The 24,746-nt window shown below is 46.0% G+C and overlaps 1 protein-coding gene across 1 annotated transcript in view; it reads right to left on the bottom strand.

Annotated features, from left to right (window-relative positions):
* EXD1 (exonuclease 3'-5' domain containing 1) overlaps nucleotides 1-22,808 on the bottom strand; it is a 104,496-nt gene extending 81,688 nt beyond the window's left edge. The window contains exons 1-2 of the mRNA XM_040411815.1: nucleotides 22,744-22,808; nucleotides 20,780-20,843 (exon numbers count right to left, since the gene is read on the bottom strand). The gene's annotated coding sequence lies outside the window, so the exon portion shown is untranslated. The remainder of the gene's footprint in view (nucleotides 1-20,779; nucleotides 20,844-22,743) is intronic.
* Nucleotides 22,809-24,746: the final 1,938 nt, after the last annotated feature.

The following is a 24,746-nucleotide window of genomic DNA, read 5'->3' as shown; positions in this document are numbered from 1 at the left end:
CACTGGTACATTTTAAAGGGGTTTTCCAGGATTTTAATATTGATGACCTATTCTAAGGATCAGATCGGCAGAAATCCGGCACCACCGCCAATCCGCTGGTTGAAGGGAAGGCCACGTGCCGCCATCCTTTCATTACCTGAGGATAGGTCATCAATATTAAAATCCCGTAAAACCACTCTAATGGTGGCAAAATGACAAGCTTTGAAGACTACTCAGGTCTCCTTAACAGGCATGGTATAACAGTATCTGAAGGCACATATTTAAACAGAAAAGTACACAGGAATAGTAAGATGAGTCTCTGTTCATATCTGGTGAATACAGTGGTCAGAGGAGTAGACTACCAGAGTAGTTGTATCTGGCATAGCCGGACATTGCCAGATCCCCATTCATTATAATGGAAACCAGTGGTTTCCCAGCGTAAAAGCCAGCTTTCTGCCACAGTAATAACACCGCATGCAGCAGTTTTTTTTTTGGGCAGGCATAGTGAATAGGGATCCCGGCCATGTCCAGCTATGCCGGACACAATAATTCTGGTAATCTGCTCCCCTGCTGGAACAGACTACTGAAACACAGTGTAACAGATGTGAACCTACCGTAAATTAGACATAAGATGTGAAGCACAGCAATAAGAGTATTTTACTGTAGCAGTTATAGATAAGAAGCGTGAAAGTATTTTGACCACTTAATGTGATGAACCCAAGAGTTCTGAAGGACGCATTACTTCAGTGTCCGTCAGCACAAAATCCAGTAGTCTATCTCAGCAGAGAAACAGTCTGCAGGAGTTTACTGAATCCGGCATGGCCGGATGCCGCCAGCTTTCCGGGACAAATTCCGGCTGTTGGACAGAGAAATACTGCTAGATACAGCTGGCATCTATTCTGGGATGCCTCCTGATCCCATCATAGGATCCAGCAGTGGTGGCGGTATGGGTGGGATGAAAGTGACTGGAATGTTTTCAGTTGTTGTTCAGAAATCGGTATAAATGATTATTATATCAATAAAACAATAGAAAGCTAAAGGTTTGATGGGGCAGGAGGACAGAAAGTCACTCGAGGTGGCCATGAATAGATTACCATATTGTGGTGCCACTGTACCTCCCATTGCTGTAACAGTCTTCTGTAGGTACACGCAGTCACCAAATGAAAAGTTGCTATTGGTGAGGATGAATTTTGTAAGCTCCACCACAGATTCAGAGCTAGTTTTTTTTTTATTCTTTATTAACCCTCCCTGGTGTGGAATATAAAGATTAAACATTTATGGTGGCCAGGATAGTTCCCTCAGTTTTGTAGGACAGTTTCCTCCTGAAGGAAGCACCATCTCAATGAGGGTGTACACAGTTAGGAATATTAGTCTCCCTAAATCTTGGGAAGGAAGTAAAATGTCAGTACTCTTGGCGTTTCTTTTATCAAGTCAAATGGTATTGTAGGTTGGACAGAAACCAGGTTCTTTAGAATACGTGTGTTGGGTCTGACTTTTATTTGTATAGTAGCATATGTCTGTCAGTTGCCTCTATCGATGATGGTGGATTTTGCCATGTGTCTGAAGGACTCTATAGGGGTCATTTATTAAACAAAAATACGCCTAAATTAGGACCCATCAAAGTTATGTAGATACTTGCGCTCTTCATTACTCCGGCGGTATAGGGCTTATTAAGACCGGTGTCTAAAACGCTAGTCTTAATAAAGGTGCCCCTATATATTTATCCAGATTTGTGTTAGGTGCTTACGGTAGTACAGTGAAGAACCCTGGAATGCAGGGAAAGAAATGCAGTCGGTTGTGGTGTGCTAAAACCGAGGATGAGGTAGGCCTAAGAAAGAAGAGGGCCCACCCAAGGAAAAGACATAAAAGAAATGAGTTGTAAATGAGTGGAGTGGTGGGAGGGACAAAGCTCAGACCTCAGACGGTGCAGGAGCCATGTAAGGGGGGTGCCCTAAATAGGCTGGAGGCGGACCTCAGCCCCTCCCACAAATCCAGGCAAATGCCTTAATACTTGTGTTAGGTGCTTACGGTAGTACAGTGAAGAACCCTGGAATGCAGGGAAAGAAATGCAGTCGGTTGTGGTGTGCCGAAACCGAGGATGAGGTAGGCCTAAGAAAGAAGAGGGCAAAAATGGAAATAAACCCGTTTATTTGTAGCCAATAAATACATGAATAGCTCAACCCGTCATGCTTTGGAAAGCCACTCTCAATTCTTGCGCTGGATTGGGAATGTATCGTGCGTAAGCGGATGACTTCCAGCGCCCCAATTTCTTGATGACATGAGTAGGGATGTTGGCACTGGAGGCCGTGGATGCAGCTCCGATGCGAAAGGAGTGCCCTGAGTAGTTGGCAGCGTTGAGGCCCAGTTGGGTGAGAAATGACCTGACATGGATCATGAAGGTGGTCGTGGTGAGCACCGACCCATGAAGTTGGAGTAGCGGTTGAGAGGGTAGGAACTTGTGAAGCTGACTGTAGGTGTCCAGAACCCTCACCGGACACCATTTGTTGTGCGTGGGGTAATATGAGATGTTGACGGGTGAATGCTGACTACTCTTGGAGTGAGGTAAGGTCAGGACGTAGTGATCCAGGTGTTTAGATGAGTGGGAGACAAGAAGACAAGGTGAGGTTTGGGACGTGGAGGTTGTAGTGAATTCCCCGGGCCTCAGGAACCCGTAGAAGGCTAGGTAAATTGCCGTTTTGATGACAGCGTTGGTATTTGTATCAAAAGGCGTGGCGTCCAGCAAGTCGGATAATGCTTTGAAAACATGACTGTTGATGGGCAGCCTCTGGGCTGGACGTGCGGGTTCCGTCTTCTGAATGCCTCTGAGTATTGTTTTGATTTGGTGGGAGGCCATGAAGCTGGTGTAGTTAGGGTGCAAGATTAGCATATGATGTTGAATGCCAGTAAGATATAGTTTGATGGTGTTGTATGACATTTTGAGTTTGAGGTGGCAGAAAGAAGCAAATCCCAAAACAGACGTCATGATGAAAGGGTGCGTGATGTTGTGTTCTACCAGGAATCTGTTGAATAGCGTGAACGCTCTGTTGTATGTTCTATGTGTATTAACTGATAGTGAAAAGTGGGACAAAGACTGGCCATGCCGCATGATGGCCTCTAGTCCAGAATGAGTTGCTGAAATGACGGGGTGCTGGAGGCAGTGGGTGATGCTGATGGGAGATCCTGATGAAATGCCTGAAATTTGAAGCGAGATAAATTGTCAGCAGCCGAATTGCACACCCCCGGGACATGGAAACAATGCAAGAAAAAATTATTGCAGGCGGCCAGCCAAGTAAGTCTTCGCATGAACCTCATGATTGTGAGGGATTTAGAACGACCTTTGTTGATGATCTGGCAGGTTGCTTGGTTGTCTGAGTAGCAGCGGACCGCCAGATTTGCCCATAAATGACCCCACGCCACGGCAGCCGCTACGATGGGATAGATCTCAAAAAGCGCTGAGGTAGTGGAGAATCCTTCCAGACCCTGGACCTCAGGAGGCCAGCTGCCCCACAGCCAATCGTCCCCAAATATGGCCGCAAAGCCTGTGGTAGATGCTGCATCTGACCAGATAGAGGGGGAAGAGTCCGACAGCTGAGGAAGAAACAAGCTCCTGCCATTCCAGGTGGACAGAAATCTCCTCCACATTCCCAGATCAGCCGCAGCGTGGGCATCCAGGGACAATCTGTGCGAGTCGTGTAGGAACAAGGGGAAGAGGTGCAGAAGCCGTGAAATAAATGAGCGACCCTGGGGTATGATGCGCATGGCAAAGTTCCGGGAGCCCAGCAGGGACTGTAGTTCTCTGCGGTTGCAGGTGCCGAGTTGAAGATAGCCGTCTATGTGGGTGAGAATGTCCTGGATTTTCCCGGACGGCAAACTGGCTTGCATTGAAGCTGAATCCAACTGGATACCCAGGAAGGTGATGATCGTGTCCGGCCCCTCTGTCTTCTTGGTGGAGAGGGGGACCCCCAGTTCCTTGAACAGCTTGATGGTGGCTCTGAGGCTGGAAGGAGGGGAAGTGTTTCCTTCCACCAATAGAAAGTCATCAAGGTAATGTAAAACCAGCGGGCATCTTGCTACATTCAATAGCAACCAGCATAATGCTTCTGCAAACACGTCGAAGATGGCCGGGCTGCTTTTGGACCCGAAGGTCAATCGGGAGAAAAAATAATAATCCCCTGACCACTTGATGCCGTGCAGGTGCCACAGTGTAGGGTGAATCGGTAGTAATTTGAAGGCGTTGGCGATGTCGGTTTTGCTGAGCCACGCCCCCACCCCTGCTTGACTGATGGCCGTGATGGCGTGATCTATGGTGGTGTACTGCAGAGAGAATTCCTCCGAGGGAATGAGGGAGTTGAGACTGGGGTTGCCTGTCCTGTGAGGCGCCGATAGGTCGATGATGAGCCTCTGTTTCTGGGAAGATTTCCCAGTGACGATGCCAATGGGGTTGGTGCGCCATGTGGCGAATGGGGGAGTCTTGAAAGGACCTAGCACAAAACCCTCCGTTACTTCTTGGGCTATGAGGGCGTTAATGGCGGTGGGGTTGTGTAGAGCGGATAGAAGATTGGGACATTCCAGGGTGCCAGTTGGCATATACAGGATGCCCGTGTGGAATCCTTCTGTCAACCCTGAAATGAGGAAATCTGAGAGATGCCTGGAGGGGTGTTGCGACATGAGCGCGGTAAAAACTGGCATGTTGATGGTTGTTAGATACGGTTTTGTAAACATTTTATTTGGACACATGGACTTGGCATGTGCCCGGAAACATTTGGTGCATATATGTAACAACTTACACCCGTTGTAATTACAGGACCCCTCATTGAAATTATTGCAAATCATGGATTTGCCTAGAAATTTGATCGGCCGACCCAGTTTGTCCCGGGCCAGTCTTTCCGGGACCCCGGAGAGACCAGCTGCCTGGGAGAGGCCCTGTCTGACCGACGTGTTCGGGCAGAAATTGGTGGTGTGGGCCGTGGAGGAGCAGTGCGCACAGGCTGGGGTCCTAAGGCCTGCGAAGTGGCGACAGAATATGACTGTGTCGATCTTCGCCCAGTTGGAGCGGACTCCGTACTGGGAGAAAGCCCCCGCCACCTTCGCCGAAAAAGACCTGTGATAGTCATAAAACGCTGACCCTCCGTATTTGTTGCCCAAGTCCACCAGTTTGTGTAAGTAGAGGTCGAATTCCTCCCTTCTGTTGGGGTAGACCGCACAGATGACCTCTCTATAGATTCCGAAGGCCAACACGAATTCGGGAATGGTCAATTTCCTATTGAGCCGGGCATCCCTGGACTTGACCACAACTGACACCTCGTCATAGGCGTAAGTCGTGTTTTCAACCACGTCCTGGGAGGCAATCAGAAGGGAGGCCAGGTTTACATCCTTACCTTCCAGGATATCCCGTTTCAAGTGCTCAGGAATCATATGCGCCGGGTTGACTTCCTGGTCCTCCACGCTAATGGACGGCGTGATCCCCGGTAAACCGGCCGGTGCCGGTGATGCCGCCGGTGGCGGACCTGCCAAGGAGAGGGTCGTGGTGACCGATTCTAGCCTCTCCAACCTGGCGTTGACTGTTGACATAGATGTCATCAGAGAGGCCAGCATGGCATGGATGTCCCCGGTGCCGGACTGGCTGGGTCCTTCCCCCGCATCCCTGTTATTGGTTGATGCGCGCAGCAGCCGGAACAGTTCCGCTTTCCTTGCCGTGGCGGGGAAGGGAACATGCCGTTTCCTCAACTCCGCCGTGATGCGTGGAATTGTCCAGGACCGGATGGACGCTGGACTGGCTAGATCGTCTCCCGGAGTAGCAGTGACAGATCTAGCAGGGGTGCCAGGTAGGGAGAAGTTTTCTAACCCATCCAGCGACATACTAAAATAAAAAAGTTGATTAGTTTGAGGACACGCGGGATCGTGCTGGCTAGCTAGGCCGAACGGCGAAAAAATTACACTTGCATGGTGACAGATGAGGCCCTGCTAATTGCCAAGCGGCTTTGAGAGGCTCTACCTATGATTTGGCGCAAGGGGATACTGAGGCCACTCGAGACACCGCGCACGCGCCGACGGAATCGCCGCGCATGCGCAGACCAGGCACCAGGACGCAGCCGGGCGCCATCGGCCGTGCGGCAGGAGGAGCGGTAAAACAGGCAGGAGGCGGTTGGGAGGGGATGTCTGCGCAGCGGTCAGCCCAGAGGAGGTTGGAATGAATAGGGGGTGTGCCGGTTGCACCGCTGCTGGCCCCTTGTAGCTGCGCACGAGAATATCCGGGGGGGGGGGGGCTATGAACGTTGTTGGTGAAGTAAGTGAAACATGAAGATCATGCTTGCAGTTTATGTGATTGTTGTGAGGAGTAACCCTTGGAGCATAGGAAAACAAAACCCATTTATTTTGATCCCATTCGTCCGAAGTCCCCCCACGGCCGCCGGGACACCGCGCATGCGCCGACGAAAATGCCGCGCATGCGCAGAACCCCGGCCGCGCATGCGCAGACCAGGCACCAGGACGCGGCCCGGCCGCGCGGCAGGAGGAGCGGTAACCAGGCAGGAGGCGGTGGGGAGGGGATGTCAGTGCAGCGGTAAGCCCAGTGGAGGTTGAGAATGAATAGGGGGTGTACCGCAGCTGGCCCCTGTGCTGTGTACATGAATACGAGGAGGGGAGGGGGAGGAGGGCATGAATGTCGAATGTTGAGGGGTGCAATGAAATGACCAGAAAATGGGGAATGGCTGGAACCATCAGGGAGCTGACCGGAGTGACGGTCCTGTGGGGAGATGCCAGTAATAGGCATGAGCAATGAGCTGCCGGTGATTGCTGCGAGCAGCCGTGACATGGATGCAGTGTGTGTGAAAAGAACCACAGAAAAAGGGGGGGATTTAATCCACGAACCATTGGCCGCATGCTGCCAGAGCTGTTGACCGGAATGGTGGTGCGGTTTGTGAATGAATACGCATGAAACAGGTGTGACAGAAATGAATGCTGGTGACTTGCATGAAAACCGTGACATTGGTGCGCATTGATGAAATGAGATGAACCGGTACAGGGGCAAACATGAGGCCCTGCTGACCCGCACGAAATAACTCACAGTTTGACGGGCAAACGCGACCCACAGTGAACCGAGTGAAGCTGGGAAAAGAACAGCAATGCTCCAAAACCAGAACCAGACGGCGACGAAAGCTCTCAGAAAATCAGCGGCTCGCAGGTAAATTCCTCAGAACTCCAACAAGCGACTTTCTCTCACAAAGCTCAGACGGTGCAGGAGCCAGGTAAGGGGGATGCCCTAAATAGGCTGGAGGCGGACCTCAGCCCCTCCCTCAAATCCAGGCAAATGCCTTAATACGTGTCCTGTAAGAGAAGTATGGTCAGATCTCTTTAACTCAATCAAATTTCAGCTCCGTTCTGCCAGGATGAGTTCTGTCTCTTCTGCATCATGAAAATACAGGGAGTGCAGAATTATTAGGCAAGTTGTATTTTTGAGGATTAATTTTATTATTGAACAACAACCATGTTCTCAATGAACCCAAAAAACTCATTAATATCAAAGCTGAATATTTTTGGAAGTAGTTTTTAGTTTGTTTTTAGTTTTAGCTATTTTAGGGGGATATCTGTGTGTGCAGGTGACTATTACTGTGCATAATTATTAGGCAACTTAACAAAAAACAAATATATACCCATTTCAATTATTTATTTTTACCAGTGAAACCAATATAACATCTCAACATTCACAAATATACATTTCTGACATTCAAAAACAAAACAAAAACAAATAAGTGACCAATATAGCCACCTTTCTTTGCAAGGACACTCAAAAGCCTGCCATCCATGGATTCTGTCAGTGTTTTGATCTGTTCACCATCAACATTGCGTGCAGCAGCAACCACAGCCTCCCAGACACTGTTCAGAGAGGTGTACTGTTTTCCCTCCTTGTAAATCTCACATTTGATGATGGACCACAGGTTCTCAATGGGGTTCAGATCAGGTGAACAAGGAGGCCATGTCATTAGATTTTCTTCTTTTATACCCTTTCTTGCCAGCCACGCTGTGGAGTACTTGGACGCGTGTGATGGAGCATTGTCCTGCATGAAAATCATGTTTTTCTTGAAGGATGCAGACTTCTTCCTGTACCACTGCTTGAAGAAGGTGTCTTCCAGAAACTGGCAGTAGGACTGGGAGTTGAGCTTGACTCCATCCTCAACCCGAAAAGGCCCCACAAGCTCATCTTTGATGATACCAGCCCAAACCAGTACTCCACCTCCACCTTGCTGGCGTCTGAGTCGGACTGGAGCTCTCTGCCCTTTACCAATCCAGCCACGTGCCCATCCATCTGGCCCATCAAGACTCACTCTCATTTCATCAGTCCATAAAACCTTAGAAAAATCAGTCTTGAGATATTTCTTGGCCCAGTCTTGACGTTTCAGCTTGTGTGTCTTGTTCAGTGGTGGTCGTCTTTCAGCCTTTCTTACCTTGGCCATGTCTCTGAGTATTGCACACCTTGTGCTTTTGGGCACTCCAGTGATGTTGCAGCTCTGAAATATGGCCAAACTGGTGGCAAGTGGCATCTTGGCAGCTGCACGCTTGACTTTTCTCAGTTCATGGGCAGTTATTTTGCGCCTTGGTTTTTCCACACGCTTCTTGCGACCCTGTTGACTATTTTGAATGAAACGCTTGATTGTTCGATGATCACGCTTCAGAAGCTTTGCAATTTTAAGAGTGCTGCATCCCTCTGCAAGATATCTCACTATTTTTGACTTTTCTGAGCCTGTCAAGTCCTTCTTTTGACCCATTTTGCCAAAGGAAAGGAAGTTGCCTAATAATTATGCACACCTGATATAGGGTGTTGATGTCATTAGACCACACCCCTTCTCATTACAGAGTTGCACATCACCTAATATTCTTAATTGGTAGTAGGCTTTCGAGCCTATACAGCTTGGAGTAAGACAACATGCATAAAGAGGATGATGTGGTCAAAATACTCATTTGCCTAATAATTCTGCACTCGTATTTCCTCAGGCGTAGTCTCCGAAATAATTTTCCATATCACTGCCGAGTTCAAGGGGCTTTAGATGACAGAATGAAAGCCCTCTAGAGAACACACCAGGTTCTGCTTTATTGAAATCGCAGGTCTCCGATCGGTTGCCATGACAGTCTGGACACTGCTAAAGCGATCCAGGCCTGCCATGGCAATCTCCATATTGAGCTATGCACGGCTATAAATCTAGTAACTTGGCCGGATGCAAACATTGCTGTGTGCGAGCATTATTCTGCAGAAGGAGTGTATTTATAAATGGTGGTGTAGAGGGATGGCACAGTTAGATAACTATGTTTGCAGATGACACTAAACTCTGTAAAGTAATTAACAAAAGAAGAGGACAGTATACTGCTACAGATAGATCTGGTGTCACGGTCCCGCCTGTGACAGGGACCAGAAGATCGAGGAGACTGGCTGCATGTGACTGACAGCCTCTTTGGTTTCACCTTGCTGTGTTGTTGCTGGGGATGACCACACCTCTTGTCTCAGGTGTAGCTCAGTGGTCATTCCTTCTCCTCTATTTAGTCTGGCCTCACCCATCATGCTATGCGGTTGATAGCTCCTTTTGGCTGTGGAAGCGTTGGTATTGGTTCTCCTCTGAGTTCCTGCTCGTCCGCATACTTCGGAGTGAAGTGTAATTTCTTCCTATTGTTTGTGGTTTTTCCCTTCCCTTTTGGTATTTGGCCCAAGGGGGTCCCCTGTTCCTTCAGCTGGGAAGTAACAGGTCACCTGTTCTCCTGACTCTGTTTCCAGGGCCCTGTAGAGTGAGACAGGGCCTTAGGTTCCTGAGTATGAACATTCCTACCATCAAGGTCTTTTCATACTGATAGCAGTCAGGGCTCGGCATGGGGACTCCCTAGGTGTGACCATTTTCCTTTTCCTAGGTTCCAGGCCTAATACCTTTTCCCTTCCCTTCTGTGTACAGTGTATTTACCACGGTGCGCCGTGACATTATCAACCGCCGCAAACCATCATTTTTGTCTGTATTAGTGAGGCTATGGATCCTATCGCTGCACTGGCTGGACAATTGCAAGGTCTGTCTTTGGAGGTGGCTGACCTCCACACGCAGATCCAGGGATCACAGGCTGCTGGTGTCAGTAGTACTTACCAGGCCTGTCCTGAACCTAAGGTTGCACTTCCGGACAGGTTTTCGGTTGAGTGACAACTTAATTCGGGTCAGAGAGTCGTGTAAGTTGTACTTTAGGTTACGCCGGCTCTCACCGGGAAATGAAAGTCAAAGAGTTGGGATTATTATTTTATTGCTTAAAAGGGGACGCTCAGTCTTGGGCTTTTTCTCTGCCGACCGGAAAACAGTCTCTCCGGTCGGTAGATAAATTTTTCAGAGCTCTAGGTCAGGGCATGCTGGGAGTTGTAGTTTTGCAGCAGCTGGAGAGCCGCAGGTTGGCCAGCCCTGCTCTAGGTCTTATCTACGATGACCCAAATCGGATATCCCTGGCCGAGACCAAGTTACGGCAGGGAGAGCGCTCTGAGGAGATAAATTGCTCTGAATTTAGGAGATGGGCCACGGATACAGAGTGGAATGATCCAGCTCTCCATAGTCAATTCTGTCAGGGATTGTGTGAGAGGCTAAAGGACGCCTTGGCCTTTCACGAAAATCCGGAGTTACTGGAAGCGGCTATGTCCCTTGCCGTACGTATGGATATAACGTAGCGGCTTCCTCTGACACCTTGGGAGGAGAGACTCCAGAGTTTATGCCTGGTGACGAACCCAATCAGTTAGGGGGAGCTACCCCTGGGGCTGCTTGCAAGAGTTCTAGTCATAAGAAGGGAGACATTTTGTTAATGTATGTCCTTACGTTCTGCATCAAGGTGAAAACAAGAAGAAAATGTTTTCCCATCTTACTCTTGGTGGTGTAGGTGGGGAATCAGAGAACTTACTTTTGCCTGATTTCTCCTGTGTGACGAGGTGGCGCTAGAGTCCAAAACTGTTGGAATTTAGGTGTTTATTGAGAGTGGGGCAGGGGGTTAACCTAGTTGATGGAGAGTTCGTCCGTATGCATGGGTTGAAAAACCATTAGAGAAAACAAGATTTTTGTGAACTCACCTGTAAAATCTCTTTCTCGTGTGGTTCATTGGGGGACACAGGACCGTGGGTATAGCTTGCTGCTGCCACTAGGAGGCAACACTAGGCTGAAAAAAGACTTAGCTTCTCCCCTGCAGGCTATACCCCCTCCAGCCTGGAGAGAGCATGTCAGTTTGTGCTCAAGCAGTAGGAGCAGTAGAAACATGTGCAAAGTAAAGGAAAACGCCCGCGAAAGCTAACCCGCTAAACACCCAACCGGCAACCAAACATCACCATCAACAATAATAAATACTGGGTGGGTGCTGTGTCCCCCAATGGAGCTTAGCCCCGCCCAGGCCATTAATACTAGTCGTGACGTCACTGAGTTTGCGGTAAACAGCGAGAAGGCCGCGGCACTACTGCCAGTGCTGCTGCCTTCTCAAACAGCTGATCAGCAGGGGTCCCGGACCCCCGCCGATCAGATGCTGATGATCTATCCAGATGATAGATCATCAGTTTAAAAAAAACTGCAGAACCCCCTTTAACCACTTCACATCTAGGCCATTTTCCCCTTCCTGACAGAGCCATTTTTTGCAAATCTGACAAGTGTCACTTTATGTGGTAATAACTTTAAAACACTTTTACTTATCCAGGCCATTCTGAGAAAGTTTTCTCGTCACATATTGTACTTCATGACACTGGTAATACTGAGTCAAAAATTTTCATTTATAATTATAAAAAAAAAAAATACCAAATTTACCCAAAATTTTGAAAAATTTGCAAATGTCCAAATTCCAATTTCTTTACTTTTATAGCATTAGCAATGCGCCGCACAGACCTATAAGAAGGAGGAGCGACCGGCGGACACGGCGCACGTGAGTATAATGCTGTTCACTAACATACCATGGCAGCCAGGACTTCAGTAGCGTGACTCCTGGCTGCCATGGTAACCGATCGGAGCCCCAGCATTACACTGCTGGGACTCCGATCGGAACTGCCCACTGCCACCAATGATGGGGGGAGGGGGACCCTGTGGCCACTGCCACCAATGATGGGGGGGGGGGGGGGACCATGTGGCCACTGCCACCAATGATTAATACTGGGGAAGGAGGGGGGGTGGGTTTGAGTTACCAGAGGGGGCTGATAAGAGGGAGAGGCTGGGGGGCGGATCATGGGCTGGGGGGCGGATCATGGGCTGGGGGGGGCACATGAGAGGCTGGGGGGGGGGGCAGGGAGAGTGTAAAGTCCTATTCACCCTAATAGAGCTCTATTAGGGTGAATATGACAAGGGTTCTAGCCCTTAAGGAGGCTAATAGTTATTATATAAAAAGTAAAAAAAAAAAAAGTTTAAACACCCCCCCCCAAATATAGAAAACAATATATCGCAATATATATTGCATATCGCACATGCTTAAAATGATATTGCAATATAGATTTTAGGCCATATCACCCACCCCTAGTAGAAACTCCAAAAAAGTGACCCCATTTTGGAAACTACAGGATAAGGTGGCAGTTTTGTTGGTACTATTTTAGGGTACATATAATTTTTGGTTGCTCTATATTACACTTTTTGTGAGGCAAGGTAACAAAAAATAGCTGTTTTGGCACAGTTTTTTTGTTTTTGTTATTTACTATGTTTATCTGACAGGTTAGATTATGTGCTATTTTTATAGAGCAGTTGTTACGGACGCGACAATACCCAATTTTTTGGTTGTTTGTTTTGGTTTTATATAATAAAGCATTTTTGAAAATAAATGTTTTTTTTTGTGTCTCCACATTCTGAAAGCCATAGTTTTTTTTTTTTGTTTTTTTTCGGGGACTGTCTTATGTAGGGGCTAATTTTTTTTCGGTATGAAATGACTGTTTGATTAGGTACTATTTTAGGGTGCATATGACTTTTTGATCTCTTGGTATTACACGTTTTGTGATGTAAGGTGACAAGAAAATGGCTTTTTTGTAGCACGGTTTCTATTTTTTTTTTTTTTTTGGGGCGTTCACCTGAGGGGTTGGGTCATGTGATATTTTTATAGAGCTGGTTGTTACGGACACGGCGATACCTAATATGTCTACTTCAACACAATAATAGCATTTTTTAAACAAAAAAATATGTTTTAATCATTAAAAAAAAATTATGATTTTTAAAAAATCTCCATGTTCTGAGAGCTATAGTTTTTATTATTTACTATTCATTTTTATAGGGGCTTATTTTTTGCGGATTGAGGTGACTGTTTTATTGGTACCATTTTGAGGGACATACGCCTTTTTGATCACTTGGTGTTGCACTTTTTGTGATGTAAGGTGACAAAAATGGCTTTTTTTGATACAGTTTTTTTTTTTATGGTGCTTATCGGACAGGGTGGATCATGTGATATATTTATAGAGCCGGCCATCATGGACGCGACAATACCAAATATGTCTATTTATATTTTGTCTCCTATTTTTTATATATTTTTTTTAATTACTTCATTGGGGAATATTTTTTTTTTTTACATGTGAAACCTTTCTTTTTTTTATAAAAAACACTTAAAAAGTGTAAAAAAAAAAATATATAAAAAAAAAAATTGGTGTCCCCCATAAGGTCATACAAAACCTCTGGGGGACATTTGACTTCTTTTTTTTTTTTTTTTTTTACACTATTGATTTCTCCTGTAACTGGGGCTGACAAGGTAGCTAAGGGACATATTAGACCTTTCAAGTCCCCAGTGGCGGCAGGGTTTTTCTTTGTAAAGAAGAAAGACGGAACCCTTAAGCCAGGCATGGCCAACCTGCGTCTCTCCAGCTGTTGTAAAACTACAACTCCCACCATGCCCTGCTGTAGGCTGCTAGCTATAGGCAGTCTGGGCATGCTGGGAGTTGTAGTTTTTCTACAGCTGGAGAGCCTCAGGTTGGCCATCCCTGCCTTAGGCCATGCCTGGACTTCCATGAGCTCAATCGTATTACGGTCAATGATCCGTACCCCCTTCCTTTTATTCCCGATTTGTTTAATCAGATTGTTGGTGCCAAAGTGTTCTCCAAGTTTGACCTTAGAGGGGCATATAATCTGGTCAGGATAAAGGAAGGGGATGAATGGAAGATGGCATTTAATACCCCAGAGGGTCATTTTGAGGGTCTGGTCATGCTCCCACGGTTTTTCAGCATTTCATTAATGATCTCTTTCATCATCTGATGGGGAGGTTTGTCATTGTGTATCTGGATGACATATTCATTTATTCTCCAGATATGGAGACTCATCAGGATCACGTGAGACAGGTGTTGCAGATCCTAAGAGAGAATAAATTGTATGCTAAGATGGAGAAGTGTGTATTTGCAGTCCAGGAAGTGCAATTCCTGGGTTACTTATTCTCATCTTCAGGTTTTCGTATGGATCCAGAGAAGGTCCTAGCTGTGATGGACTGGGATCGACCCGAAAATCTGAAAGAGCTTATGCAGTTTTTGGGATTCACCAACTACTACCGTAAATCTATTTTGAACTACTCGACTGTGGTCAAACCTTTGACGGACAGTACTAAGAAAGGTTAAGATGTCTCAGTCTGGTCCGATACCGCATTACAAGCCTTTTCTGAAGTGAAGTAGTGTTTTGCTTCTGCTCCTATACTGGTGCAACCTGATGTGTCACAGCTATTCATTGTGGACGTTGACACATACGAGGTAGGGCAGGGGTGTGGAATTCCTATCGCCCGACGCCCGGGACATGCAGTTCCGGGCGCCGGGCAAGTAGTTTGAACAGTTGTTTAGCCCTGTGCGGGCAAGTAGCAGGGACATGTCGGTTGGGCAGTAATAGGAGCGGTCATATGCTAGCCGCGAGCTGACCGCTCCTACATCTATGTCAGCCTGCCCCTGCATCGTGCATACGAGTACCGTACATACAGGGGCGGACTGACCGGTCGGGCACTTCGGGCATGGTCCGAGGGCCCGCCCCAGAATAACATAACACCGGCCCCGCTCACTGTAATAGTAATATTCCTATGTGAACAACTTGAAATCCCCTGCGATCCTCTCCCGCCCTGTACTCACAAACTCAGCAGCAGGCAGTGTAATAGGAGCCGACAGTGGAAGCTAGCCCCGCCCCTCCCACCAATCAGAGGCAGCCAGCAGTCCAGCACTGACTCACAGCACAGGGGGAGTCGCAGGGACTCAGAGAATCGTCTGAGTTTATTAGTTAAAAGAATGGAATGAGTCACAGACTGTGTCACCGAGTCCGTGCCAGACTTCCTGCTCTGCGGCTCCCTGTCTCCTGACAAGTCCGTCCAGGGGGGTGGTATAGTATTGCATGTAGCAGAGCTGTGTGTGTACAGTGTGCTTGCAGCAATGTAGCAGAGCTGTGTGTGTACAGGGTGCTTGCAGCAATGTAGCAGAGCTGTGTGTGTACAGGGTGCTTGCAGCAATGTAGCAGAGCTGTGTGTGTACAGTGTGCTTGCAGCAATGTAGCAGAGCTGTGTGTGTACAGGGTGCTTGCAGCAATGTAGCAGAGCTGTGTGTGTACAGGGTGCTTGCAGCAATGTAGCAGAGCTGTGTGTGTACAGGGTGCTTGCAGCAATGTAGCAGAGCTGTGTGTGTACAGTGTGCTTGCAGCAATGTAGCAGAGCTGTGTGTGTACAGGGTGCTTGCAGCAATGTAGCAGAGCTGTGTGTGTACAGGGTGCTTGCAGCAATGTAGCAGAGCTGTGTGTGTACAGGGTGCTTGCAGCAATGTAGCAGAGCTGTGTGTGTACAGGGTGCTTGCAGCAATGTAGCTGAGCTGTGTGTGTACAGGGTGCTTGCAGCAATGTAGCTGAGCAGGAAGCCTGGCAGGGACTCGGTGACAGGATTATTTTAACTTAAAGAATCAAATGAGTCTCTGACTCATTTGATTCTTTTAACTAATAAACTCTTAGACCATTATCTAAATCCCTGCAATAACTATACAGTGTAATTACATCAGTCTGCTCCACTGCAGCAGAGCTGTGTTTGCCAGGAGCGAGTCCCTCCAGACCTTCGGTTCACTTGAGAGCCGGCTCAGGAAGTGAACCGAAGATCCGATTCATGAAAAAGATCCGAACTTCCCATCTCTAAAACTCAGTAGCAGGCCGGGCGGCAGCGCAACTCACTGACGTCACGCGCCTGCTCCGCCTGCTTCATTCATAAAGTGGGAGGAGCAGGCGCGTGACGTCAGTGAGTTGCGCTGCCGCCCGGCCTGCTACTGAGTTTGTGAGTACAGAGAGGGAGAGGAGAGGATCGCAGGGGATTTCAAGTTGTTCACATCGGAATATTAGTATTACAGTGAGCGGGGCCCGGTGTAATAGAATACAGTGACTGCACCGGGCCCCGCTGCCATTACAGCACCAGATGCCGGTGTTCCGTTTACTTGACAGTATTATGTCAGTGTTATCCAATACATTCCAGAACTGTAAGGGTTACATAGCATCATAAATCAGTATAATGCTATGTGACCCCAGTCAGCGCTTGCAGGTCAGGCCGGGAGCTGCGATGTGGACAGGCTCTGGGAGGAACGCTCATCTGCAGGGGTGTCAGAAATAAAGGTTGTGCTGTCTGTCTTCTGAGGCTCTGGCCCTGCCTGCAATCTGCACTGCACGTGGCACTTGATAAACTATAATGTCTCCCTGTTGCCCCCATACAGTATAACGTCTCCTTGTGGCCCCCATACAGTATAACGTCACCTTGGGGCTGCCCTAGTGCCCCATACAGTATAACATCACCAAGCGGCTGCCCCCGCACAGTATAACGTCACCCTGTGGCCCCCGCCCCCATACAATATAACGTCTCCCTGTGGCCCCCGCCCCCATACAGTATAACATCTCCCTGTGGCCCCCGCCCCCATACAGCATAACGTCTCCTTGTGGCCCCCGCCCCATACAGCATGATATCTCCTTGTGGCCCTGCCCCCATAAAGCATAACGTCTCCTTGTGGCCCTCGCCCCATACAGCATAATGTCTCCTTGTGGCCCCCGCCCCATACAGCATAACATCGCCTTGTGGCCCCCGTCCCCATACAGTATAACGTTAGTATAAGTTCAGGACAAGTAGATGGTCATGAGGGACAAGTAGATTGAGCCCCCACTTTAGTCCTTCGACAAGTAGGTTTTTTTTTTATTTCCACACCCCTGTAGGGGTAGGAGCAGTTTTGTTGCAGGGTACTTCACCTAGTAAATGGCGCCCATGTGATTTCTCTCGGCTGCAGAAAAGTATTAAGATGTGGGTAATAGACAGTTGCTGGCCATTAAGTTAGCTTTTGAGGAGTGGCGTCATTGGTTGAAAGGAGATATTCATCCTGTTACTGTGCATACTGACCACAAAAATCTGTCTTATCTGGAGCCAGCTAAACGACTGAACTCAAGGCAGGCCAGATGGTCGTTGTTTTTCACCAGATTTAATTTCATCGTCACCTATCGCCCTGGGGTTAAGAACGTCAAGGCTGATGCTTTGTCGCATAGCTTCCCTGAAAGGGGGGGGGGGGGTGTTGGGGTGATTCGGAAGATCCTGGTCTGATATTGTCTGAAGGGGTAGTTATATCCACCCTTTATACCCATCTTGAGGCAGAGGTGTTGGAGCCCAGGGAGATACACCAGATTCTTGTCCTCCAGGGAAGTTGTTTGTTCCTTCTGAATTACCTCACAAGGTGTTTGAGGAACATCACTGTACGGTTCTCACAGGACACCCTGGTTAGCAGATCGACTGTCGATCTCATCTCTCGTAGATTCTGGTGGCCCGGGTTGTGTAAGAGTGTTGAGGACTATGTGTCTGCTTGTACTACTTGTGCACATGCTAAGGTGAAACATACTCAGCCTTCCGGATCTTTACTACCGTTCCCCATCCCGTCCAGACCTTGGAATCATTTGTCCATGGATTTTATCACAGATTTTCCTAATTATTCAGGACAAACTGATTTTGGTGGTTGTTGATCGCTTTAGTAAGATGGCACACTTTATAGCATTGCCAGGTCTACCTAATGCTAAAACTTTTGCACAAGTGTTTGTCGATAACATTGTGAAATTACATGGTATTCCTTCTGATGTAGTGTCTGATAGGAGGACTCATTTTGTTTTGAAATTCTGGAAGGCGTTCTGTACTCGTTTGGGGGTACAACTGTCATTCTCTTCGGCTTTTCATCCTCAGTCGAACGGACAGACTAAACACACTAACCAGAATCTGGAGACTTATTTGAGATGTTTTGTCTTGGAGAACCAGGTCTTCAATTTTGTCTTTAGCCGAATTTGCCAAAAATAACCGTAGACAGGAGTCCACTGATAAATCGCCGTTTTGGGGGGCATATGGGTTCCACCTGCAATTTGGCAAATTTTCTGGGACAGAAAATTCTGCTATACCGGAAGAGGAACTATTTTCCTCTTTGTCATCTATTTGGTGGAAGATTCAAAATAATCTAAAAAAAATGGGCAAAAAGAATAAACGTATGGCTGACAAGAGACGTATGAATGGTCCGGACCTAAGAGTGGGTGATTCTGTGTGGCTGTCCACAAGAAACATTAAGTTGAAAGTATCCACTTGGAAGTTGGGTCCAAGATTTATTGGTCCATATAAAATCACTGCCATTGTTAACCCGGTTGCCTTTCGTCTTGAACTCCCTTAGGCTTTAAAGATTCATAATGTGTTCCATAGGTCGTCAAAGAGATATGACGAACCTGTTGAACCGTCCTCCTTGCCTCCCGCGCCTGTCATTGTGGACGGTAATCTAGAATTTCAAATAGCCAGGATAGTAGACTCCCGAATTCTCCGTAGATCCCTCCAGTATCTGATTCACTGGAAGGGTTATGGACCAGAGAAGAGGATGTGGGTTCAAGCAGCCGACGTTAATGCTAATCATCTTGTGAAGGCTTTTCACAGGGCTCATCCGGATAAAGATGGTCCTGGGTGTCCGGAGGCCACCTGTAGAAGGGGGGGGGGTACTGTCAGGGTCCCGCTTGTGACAGGGACCAGAAGATCGAGGAGACTGGCTGCACGTGATTGACAGCCTCTTTTTGTTTCACCTTGCTTTGTTGTTGCTGGGGATGACCACACCTCTTGTCTCAGGTGTAGTTTAGTAGTCATTCCTTCTCCTCTATTTAGTCTGGCCTCACCCATCAAGCTTTGCGGTTGATAGCTCCTTATGGTTGTGGAAGCGCTGGTGTTTGTTCTCCTCTGAGTTCCTGCTCATTCGCATACTAGTTAGGTGTCATTTCTTCCTATTGTTTGTTTGTGTTTTTCCCTTCCCTTTTGGTATTTGGCCCAAGGGGGTCCCCTGTTCCTTCAGCTGGGAAGTAACAGGTCACCTGTTGTCCTGACTCTGTTTCCAGGGCCCTGTAGAGTGAGACAGGGCCTTAGGTTCCTGCGTATGAACATTCCTACCATCAAGGTCTGTTCATACTGATAGCAGGCAGGGTTCGGTGTAAAGACTCACTAGGAATGACCATTTCCCTTTCCCTAGGTTCCAGGCCTAATACCTTTTCCCTTCCCTTCTGTGTTCAGTGTGGAGTGTATTTACCACACTGCGCCGTGACATTTGGATAGATTGGAGGCTTGTGCAGATGAAGATGAACCCTAATAAATCTAAGGTTATGCACATGGTATGGGAAAACATGTGTCACTAGTACATACTAAACGGGAAAACACTGGGTAACACTGACATGGGCTGCATCAAAAGTGGCATACGGTAGGTGCATGTGACAAGAACATACTTCGACCACTTTAGAAATCACTAATCAGATCACAAATGGAGTAACGTGTACAATTTTGGGCACCAGTGAACAAGACAGAAATAGCAGAGCTTGAGCAGTTAGAAAGGTGGGCAACCAAAGTGGCAAATGGAAAGGGTGGACTACAGTACCCAGAAAGATTATCAAAATTAGGGTTATTCAGATTAGAAAAAACCAAGGGGAGATCTAAAAACTATGTATAAATATATCAGGGGTCAGTAGAGATCTCTCCCATCATCTATTTATCCCCAGGACTGTGACTGTGACGAGGGGACATCCTCTGCGTCTGGAGGAAAGAAGGTTTCTACACAAACATAGAAGAGGATTCTTTACGGTAAGAGCAGTGAGACTATGGAACTCTCTGCCTGAGGAGGTGGTGATGGTGAGTTCACTAAAAGAGTTCAAGAGGGGCCTGGATGTATTTCTGGAGTATGGAGATTTGGAAGGAATGTATCCCTAAAATAAAGAGGATTGGCTTCGAACCCATGAGGTTTTTTTTAACTTCATTTGAATCAGTTTTACAGGTAATAGGCTGAAATGGATGGACATATGTCTTTTTCAGCCTTCCAAACTATGTTAATATTTACTGCTGGAGAAGTAAAAAACACCAGCTGAAACCAGTGGAGTATCGCCACTGCAGCAGGAGATTTCTTATTGTATAAAAACAAATATTTCTAATGATCTGTTTACACCTAGGTCTGTAACCATGGCAAAGGTCATCCTCTATGTCTAGCGGTAAGAAGGTTACCCATTATCTTAGACTGGGATTCTTAATGTATGAGCGGTGAGATTAAAGAACTCTCTGCAACTCAAAGTTATGATGGTTGAGTACTCAAACAAGAAGGTCTTGCATGCTTTTCGAGAAAAATATACTAGGGATGGGATGTTGATACATAGATTTATTCTGATTGGCAATATGGGGGTTTTGTGGGAAATTATTCTAATAATATGATGCAACTGGTGTCCAGCTCTTAGTATCATAGGTACTGAAGGAAGTGTGTCTTTTTCAAGCTTAACTATGTTAGTACAGTCTACAATGTAGACTCTACATAATACTTCGTACAATAGTTACAGTTTTCTACCTTTCATCAACTGGCTCATCTCGTTCCTGACCAACATGGTCTGAAGGTTCTTCTACTATCTCCACTAAAAAGAAAACACCACAAGTTAAATCCTTGTGTCTTACTGCAGTTCTAAATACATAGATTTTAAAACCATGCACTAAGGGATGGGTATTAGCATATTTATAACCACAGTTTTCACACAGCCTTCAGTGTTTGCTTCCAATGACTATACATCAAACGACCAAAACAGATTTTAGTCACTAGAAACAAAATAGTGGTTCCTATAAACTGCAAGCAGACATCATGTAATGCAAGAAGAATTTGTACCGAAAATACACTATATAGTCATATATGTGGACACCAGACCATCACACCTATAAGAGCTTGCTGGACATCCCAATCCAAAACCATGGACGTTAATATGCAGTTGGACCCCTTTTCGCACTCTTCTTTGAAAGCTTTACAAAAGCCAAAAGAGCATTTATGAGGTCACACGTGGATGTTATAATTAATGAGCAGCAATTTAAATGAATGACATACAAGTTATAGGGCTGCACGATAAATCGAAAAAATAATCGAATCGCGATAATCGGCAAATGCGATATGGCGATTTGGCCGACCCGAAAATGCAGCGATTATATACGAAGGGGCCCCGCGCACATAACTGGCTTTGTGTGTAAAGTATTTTACTAGTGTGTGAAACAATCTCTCTCCTATTGATAACAGGTCCAGCCTCTGTACTCACTGTCACGATGAATGCACTACAGTGAGCGGCAGCGAGCTTCCTGAAGTGGGAGGAGCGTTACTAAGTGACGTCAGTCACGCGCCGGCCCGCTCGCTGTAGTGCATTCATAGTGACAGTGAGTACAGAGGCGGCCATGTTATCAATAGGAGAGAGCTTGTTTCACACACTAGTAAAATACTTTACACACAAAGCCAGTTATGTGAGCAGTTTAGGACACATGAGGGGACACATAGGGCCATGAGGGGGACCAGCATAAGATGCTATATGTCTTATGCTGCCCCCCCTCATGGCCCTAAGTGTCATAGCACACATCCCCTATAACAGCGTCCTCCACAGATCCACCCCATAACAGCGTCCTCCACAGATCCACCCCATAACAGCGTCCTCCACAGATCCACCCCATAACAGTGTCCTCCACAGATCCACCCCATAACAGCGTCCTCCACAGATCCACCCCATAACAGCGTCCTCCACAGATCCACCCCATAACAGCGTCCTCCACAGATCCACCCCATAACAGCGTCCTCCACAGATCCACCCCATAACAGCGTCCTCCACAGATCCACCCCATAACAGCGTCCTCCACAGATCCACCCCATAACAGCGTCCTCCACAGATCCACCCCATAACAGCGTCCTCCACAGATCCACCCCATAACAGCGTCCTCCACAGATCCACCCCATAACAGCGTCCTCCACAGATCCACCCCATAACAGCGTCCTCCACAGATCCACCCCATAACAGCGTCCTCCACAGATCCACCCCATAACAGTGTCATCCACAGATCCCCCATAACTATGTCATACCCAGCCGCGTCAGCGGCTCATATGGGAAAATCCAAGCAAATAGACCTCTAGCACAATTCCCTTAAAATATCGCATCGCATATCGTTATCGCAATTTTTAGGGCCCTAATTGCAATCGCACAAAATTCCCATATCGTGCAGCCCTATCTTTTCCCACAAAACGATGAGGGTCATTTATCAAACTTGTGTAAAGTAGAACTGGCTTAGTTGCCCAAAGCAACCAATCAGATTCCACCTTTCATTTTGGACAGCGCCTCTGGAAAATGAAAAACAGTTTGATAAATGACCACCTATATCTCAATATATACATGCTGCCAGTCACTTCATTTGCATTTACATGGTGACAGGTTCTCGTTAAAGTATCAACCCTAAATTCCATTACATAAACACACATACAGTGAATACAGCAAACACTGACACGTCATATATTACCGTTCAGAATAGCTTGTCCAAAAAATACTTTCGCTCCCGGCAAAGGCTTACCAGCACTTAAATCCGTCACTGAAATATAAGAATCACAACACACCTGTATTTAATATAAAAATTATCATAAAAGTCAAAAAGTGTAAATCACAGAAACGGCGGGCTAGAACAATCATGTTCCTTTAGTAAATACCTCACGTATTGGACTATAAAAGCTGGATAAGCTCACTACCCTAAATGCAACCTAATAGAGAGCACTACTATTTACCTTTACTATTTTAACCCCATAGTGACCAGCCTTCATGGCCAAGTAATTTATTTTTATTTTTAAAATTTTTTTATTGTTGCCTTCCAAGAGCTACAACTTTTCCGTCTAGTAGCCGTATGGGTGCTTGTTTTTTAACTCCTTAAGGACACAGCCATATTTCACCTTAAGGACCAGGCCATTTTTTGCTAAAGTGACCAGTGTCACTTTATGTCGTGATAACTTTAAAACGCTTTGACTTATCCAGGCCATTCTGAGATTTTTTTTTCGTCACATATTGTACTTCATGACACTGGTAAAATGGAGTAAAAAAAAAACAAAAAACTTTTTTATTTATAAAAAAAATACCAAATTTGCCAAAAATTTGGAAAAATTTGCAAATTTCCAAGTTTCAATTTCTCTTCTTCTAGAATACATAGTAATACCTCCAAAATAGTTATTACTTTACATTCCCCATATGTCTACTTCATGTTAGGATCATTTTGGGAATTACATTTTATTTTTGGGGGACGTTACAAGGCTTAGAAGTTTAGAAGTAAATCTTGAAATTTTCAAAAACCAACTTTTTAAGGACCAGTTCAGGTCTGAAGTCACTTTGTGAGGCTTACATAATAGAAACCACCCAAAAATGACCCCATTCTAGACGTTGTCAACCCTTTAGGTGTTCCACAAGAATTAATGAAAAATAGAGATATAATTTCAAAATTTCACTTTTTTGGCAGATTTTTCATTTTAATATTTATTTTTTCCAGTTACAAAGCAAGGGTTAACAGCCAAACAAAACTCAATATTTATGGCCCTGATTCTGTAGTTTACAGAAACACCCCATATGTGGTCGTAAACTGCTGTACGGGCACACGGCAGGGCGCAGAAGGAAAGGAATGCCATACGGTTTTTGGAAGGCAGATTTTGCTGGACTGGTTTTTTGACACCATGTCCCATTTATAGCCCCCCTGATGCACCCCTAGAGTAGAAACTCCAAAAAAGTGACCCCATTTTAGAAACTATGGGATAGGGTGGAAGTTTTGTTGGTACTAGTTTAGGGTACATATGATTTTTGGTTGCTCTATATTATACTTTTTGTGAGGCAAGGTAACAAGAAATAGCTGTTTTGGCATCGTTTTTTTTTTGTGTTATTTACAACATTCATCTGACAGGTTAGATCATGTAGTAATTTTATAGAGCAGGTTGTCACGGACGCGGCAATACCAAATATGTATACAATATTTAAATTTATGTAAGTTTTACACAATGATTTCATTTTTTAAACAAAAAAAAATTATGTTTTAGTGTTTCCATAGTCTGAGACCCAAAGTTTTTTCAGTTTTTGGGCGATTATCTTAGGTAGGGTCTCATTTTTTGCGGGATGAGATGACGGTTTAATTGGCACTATTTTGGGGTGCATATGACTTTTTGATCGCTTGCCATTACACTTTTTGTGATGTAAGGTGACAAAATATGGTTTATTAAATTTTTTTTACGGTATTCACCTGAGGGGTTAGGTCATGTGATATTTTTATAGAGTAACTTATTACGGATGCGGCGATACCTACTATGTATACTTTTTTTTATTTATGTAAGTTTTACACAAGGATTTCATTTTTGAAGCAAATAAAATCATGTTTTAGTGTTTCCATAGTCTGAGATCCATAGTTTTTTCAGTTTTTGGGCGATTATCTTGGGTAGGGTATGATTTTTGCGGGATGAGATTACGGTTTTATTGGCACTATTTTGGGGTGGATATGAC

Source organism: Bufo bufo, chromosome 11 (genome assembly GCF_905171765.1).
Source record: "Bufo bufo chromosome 11, aBufBuf1.1, whole genome shotgun sequence".
NCBI classification, from domain to species: Eukaryota; Metazoa; Chordata; class Amphibia; order Anura; family Bufonidae; genus Bufo; species Bufo bufo.
Note: the sequence above shows the minus strand (reverse complement) of the source record. Positions and strands in the feature narration are given on the sequence as shown.